Genomic DNA, 6,000 nt, shown 5'->3' with positions numbered 1-6,000 from the left:
ATACCCATTTGGAAAGTGGTTTTAATACCTTACTTATTTTCATAATAAGGTATAGCAATGATTTGAATCTTTAGCATAGTTAACCATTAACTTAACTTCCGTAGACATCGACATGCCACTCTATGCAACTTTTTTAATCATAAATTTCTATTTACTTTGGATTGGTCTCAACAATCCCTAATAAATCCATTTACTTGCATAGATACCATATTTTAGTTTCATGAGGCTCTTAAGTAAAATACCGAATTTTAAAATCTCCAGTTATATCCCTCCATAGATCAAAATCTTACATTCCAAGAACATCTTCTTTTGGTCTCCTCACGTAGTTCCCTTAAGAACATCTTCTTTTGGTCTCCTCACGTAGTTTCCTTAAGAACATCTTCTTTTGGTCTCTTCACGTAGATCCCATCTAGTCAAGGTTTGTGGCTAGATTCACTCCCACTCTATCTTTAGGAGAAAAGCACTTTTTCTCCAAAGATAGCTCTTGAGCCATAAATAATGATGGTGAAGGAGGAAAACATATCACATATCAACTTTATAGCGACTTGTTTGAGATAATTTGGAAAAATAATATATACTAGACGATTTAAACTTGATAGGTGTATAGGGTAAGGTTGGTAATATTTCCTTAGTTCAATAACTCAATATAACTTTATAATTGATTTTACATAAGTAAGTTGTGACTTTCGTCACAATGGCATGAGGAGAATCGAATTCATAGCTCATGGACATATAATGACTTGATCATTATATTTGTCTAATGATCAATTTAAGTTGATAAAATCTTAATGTTTCTCGAAGCAAGTAGTGTATGATGACAAATTTTAGAACAAACGATACGATAAAATAAGTGACTTGGGTTGTAAATCAAGTCACCAATATCCAAAATACAACCATTGTTTAAGGAAACAACCAAATTTTCAAGTTGAACGAGGAAATCAAAATAGTTCTAAAATTTCAAAATACAGCATGAAAAATAAAGACAAAGCAAAATAAAGCCAAGCTTCCATCGATCTAGCATCATGGGCGGCTACATCTAGCTTCCCTCAAGATCTTCTAGGCTTGCTTTTCTTTGCCCTTGTCCTTGCTTGATGCCCTAATTAAAATAAAAAGGGTAAAACATCACAACTTGTATCAAAATACCAAAGTTGAGATTGAAACATAAAAGATAGGGATAGTAATTTACCTACTGGAATAACTTTTCCAGCTTTTATATCGCCAAGGTACTTTGGACAATTTCTCTTCCAATACCCAATACCCAACACCATTACAGTAGTGTCATTTGTCCCCGGACGGGGCACCCTTCTTGGGCTAGAGGAGTTAGCTTCACAAGCTTTTCATTTGTTCTTGTAGGGAGTTTGCTTCTTTCCCTTGTTGCCACCTTTCTTGAAATTCCCTTTGCTCTTTTGATTAATGTTGAGCACATCCTTGGTGGTGCTAGCATTTAGCCCCATGTCCCTCTCGGCTTGCACAAGCATTTTGTGCAATTCATTGAGGGATACTTTCAAGTTTTGCATATTAAAATTCACCCTGAATTGAACATATGACTTAACCTTGTTTAAGGAATGAAGAATTCGATCAATGATGAGTTCTTCGGGAATCTCTACCTTTTGCAATTTTAGGGTCTCAACATGCTCCATCAACTTGAGCACATGAGGGCTAACTTTTTGGCCCTCCTTTATGTTGAGATCGAAGAATGCGGATGCCGCTTCATATTGAATGATCCTCGGAGCTTGTGAAAACATGGTCACAAGCTTCGTATAGATCTCATAGGCGGTGCTAATCTTTATAGCACTCCTTTGGAGTTCGGCCTCCATAGAGAAGATCAACAAATTTTTGATGGCGGCCGACTCCTTTTGGTAAGTCTCATAGGCTTGCCTAGCGGCGGGGGTAGACCTAGCGTTAGGTGCGGCGGGAGAGGCCTCGGTAAGGTAACGAAGCTTGTCGTCACCCTCTGCGGCCAAGCGAAGTTGAGCGTCCCAATCGGCGAAGTTTGACCCATTCTTTTCTAATTTACAACGATCCATGAAGGATCGGAGCCATGAAACATTGGTGAGAGTGTTCGATCTAGTGGTTGCGGATGAATTTGGAGTTGCCATTGCAATTGAGAAAACAAATTGGACTACAAAATTAAAAGTGAAGGAATTAATAAACATCTATTGTTTTAATAATACTTGTAAACATTTTTAACAAGTTTTAAGCATTCATATAGTGACCTCTACCCAACTATTATAAATGATCCCATATCCAAATTCATATCAATTCGGGCACGGTGAGCTGATTCATCCTTTATTAATATAACTCGGTGGATTAACTTTTTAATCGATTCTACTTCTAGAACTCTCGGTCGATAAAATTACTCTAATGTTTATCTTTAGTCCGGAACACATGCGACTACGGTCACGAATACTTCCGTTGAGCTCAATCCAAATTTTGATGCAATAACAATTTATTACCCACCTACCCAACGTAACAAGTTTAGCACCCCGGTGAGCCGAGCCTACTTCCTTATGAAATTGGGATTCATGGTTCTACTATTTGGTAAGGCTAATTCTCAATTATTATTTAGTGAGAGGTCTTGTCAAATTATTATCTATCACGTTTTAAGTGAACTAAAGCGGTGAACTACGATAATTATAATTGACACGGTCGATGACTCGATAAAATAATATGGATGTGTAGTTATGGCGATTTGGCTATGCATGCAAACATATAAAACAAATGCAAAGCATAAACAATAAAATCCTAGTATGGCCTTCCTAAAATAGTAAATCAAATAAACTATTTACAAATTCGGAAACCAACTCCTTTGGTCCCCTGAACTTCATTTGGCACGCACTTCAAGGTAACACCGTCTTTGTCGGATCACCTTCTCGAATTGCACCGTCTTCAAGGAACTCCGAAATAAATAAATTACATAGCTTTTCTACTTTATACATTATAAAATGAAAAAACAAAATAAAATAAAAGTGATACGAGATCACAACAATTACAACCAAATCGATATCCCCGTCATTTCGGGAAATACCAATTAAAAACTAAGGCCATATTAAGTACAAATTACATAATTCAAAATTATATAGAATAAAATATGACAATCATACTAAAAATGCAGCATTAATATATGTATGAAACATGCCATGTGATGTGCCAAATCGCTCTATTTAAGTTAATATCGTATATTCGGTCCGGTTTTATGGATTAATGTGACCTTAACTTATTAAAATCACAAAATATTACATAAATCAAATCTATGTCCAAGTTAATTACCCCAACCTTCTTAGGACTCAAAAATTTAGTCTTCACTAAACATTTGACAATAATTCAACTTGATATTTTATTATTGCTCTTTAAACATCTATTATTCATAATAATAAAGAAATAATTCCCAACTAAGTCATAAAAATTCGAAAATTTCAAAATCATAATTTTGTATATTTTGGAAAATTCCCAACATCCCAAAATTTTAATAAAAATTATCCTTAGATTTTTTTAATTTATTTCACAAATAAATCGAATAAAACATAATTTTAACCCTTTAATTCCAAATTAAACATAAAAATTATGCAATAAATCAAAACTAAAATTTTGAATATTCTAAATAAGTTTCTAGAACCTGGGAATGACAAATTTAAGCCCAAAATCGAATTTTTATATTTATGACTATTAAAGTTGCTATTTATCAATTTATATCTCATAAAAATTAATAACCAATTAAATCATACGAAATTTAACATGCAACTTTAGATCTGATGTTCATATCATATATAAAATATTGGGAAAAATTTTCATGCCATAAAATTCATTTTAGCTATTTTTGCCAAAATAGTCACTATTTATGTGATTTTTACATCTAAAAATCATAAATCATGCAAAATAAAACCATTTTATCTCAAAATTTACATACAATGTGTAAATATCATAAAATATGCAATATAAAACCATTTTATACGAAATTTTACATACAATGTGTAAAATATGCATGTGAGGTCGTGTAAAAATTTCAAGGTCAGAATCATAGTCTACCTAATTTTAGTAATTTAAGTGACATTTTATTCAATAACATGTAATAAAAATACTAAAAATCATATTAAAGAGCAATAAAAAACCATAAATCATCAAAATGACCTAAAATCAATTTAGGACCAGAATGTTTAACATGCAAAAATTTCGTGGCTATTATCATCATAAATCACAAATTTCTAGTTTTATATGTTAACATTTTAACTCGGAAAAGCAAAACCGATTATGCATGTAACAACTGTAAGATTCATTAATCTCTTATTAGACACTTCTAATAACTATGTGTTTATTAGTTTAGTCATAAACTAAAAGGAACTTATGCATGCAAAACAAAAATACAAAGTAAGAAGAAAAAAATCGATTATTCTTACAATGAGGGCCGAATGGTATTTACTAATTGGTCTCCTACCAAATTAGTCTTCTTAAAGAAAAAATCCAAATGCCCAAGAGAAACCCTAGATCCAATTGCAAGATCTACTCCTTAAGGATTGTACCAAGGTAATAACCCTTAAACAAAGTACTAATTTTGTTACTAGAAATTAGTATTTGTGACCTTAAATTATTACTAATATTATTAGTATACTACTTCTAGTATTGAGAGAATAATATTAGAGATAATGTGAGAATTTTCTAGTGTGTTCAATCAACAAAACTAGAGAGATAAGTTCTTGTCTAAGTAAGAAACTTATATGAATGAATAATATAAATTAGAAGAGAAAAACTCTTCTAATTCATTAGGGTGGCCGGAATTATGGACATGGGAAGAGTGCCCAATGCTTTTTTCTATTTTCTCTTCTCAAGAGTTTAGGTAAGCAAGCCTAAGATTAGTAGGTAATGATGATGCCTTCCACTAATTAAAAGAATAAAGCACAACCAACCCTCACCCCTTCATTTACATGGCACCTTTAAGATTATAAGGGTCTATTTTAAGTTTGTCAATATGTTAATTTGTATTGTGTGACAATTGGACATGTCACTAGACATGTAATTTAAATAATGCATTTTTAACTTATTAAAAATCATTATATAAATGAAATAAATCACATACAAAATTAACTTAGTAATTCACAATTATAATTACTTAAAATGTGTCATAGAATTATAAATCACAAATACTTGTATTTATAATAAACTATTCATTCTTTATTTGAATTGTTTCATAAACAATAAATAAACCTTAAGTAATAAAACAATTTAATTACTTAGTACGAATCTTATTTAATCGAATTACAATAAGATACGTATCATTACTCACAAAATCATTTGTTCAAATTTAAGGAATTAATTAACTTGCATCATCATACAATTAATTAATTAATCAATTAAGAGCGTTACCCTAGAGGTATAACCTTAAGGGATCAACTGATCACCACCGTCATACGACAGTAATGTCAAACTCTAGTCAGCCAGCCAATCATTACCGATTAATGTGGATCAGTTGACAATAAAATATTACATTCCCTTTAGTATTCTTAATATGAGATTTAAACATGTGATCGCATTATTGTCGAGGACACATACTCCAACAAAAACTAGTGACATTGAGCACCCCATTTTAAACATTTTCTTGCGCTCCTTGACCAATCTCCTCTTTGGGAGGAGAGACCCGAGCAAGCTCAACTCCATGGAAGTATTGTTCTTGAGCTCCTACCTTAACTCCCGCCATGAAAACCGTCTTCACTTTAATGTCGTGTCTTTGGTGAGTCTTGCCCTTGAGAGGATGGACGAGGTGGACCAATGCTCCTTAGATTGTGGGGCCTTGGTTAGTCGATTGGCCAAGAACATGTTAGCTTATGAACCGGGGGCGGTGGATGCACCCATGACTAAAGAAGTGGTTTATTTTGATCTTGATTGGTTGAAAGTTAAGTCTTGGGTAGTAGATGGAGAGGAGGATGGCACCTATTCTTGGAGGGTTTATGAGGAATGGTACATGAAACTTCCCGCCGGTGAGAATCTACCTCCGACTTCCCCTTTGGA

Source organism: Silene latifolia, chromosome 4, assembly GCF_048544455.1.
Source record: "Silene latifolia isolate original U9 population chromosome 4, ASM4854445v1, whole genome shotgun sequence".
NCBI classification, from domain to species: Eukaryota; Viridiplantae; Streptophyta; class Magnoliopsida; order Caryophyllales; family Caryophyllaceae; genus Silene; species Silene latifolia.
This window is presented reverse-complemented; position numbering follows the sequence as displayed.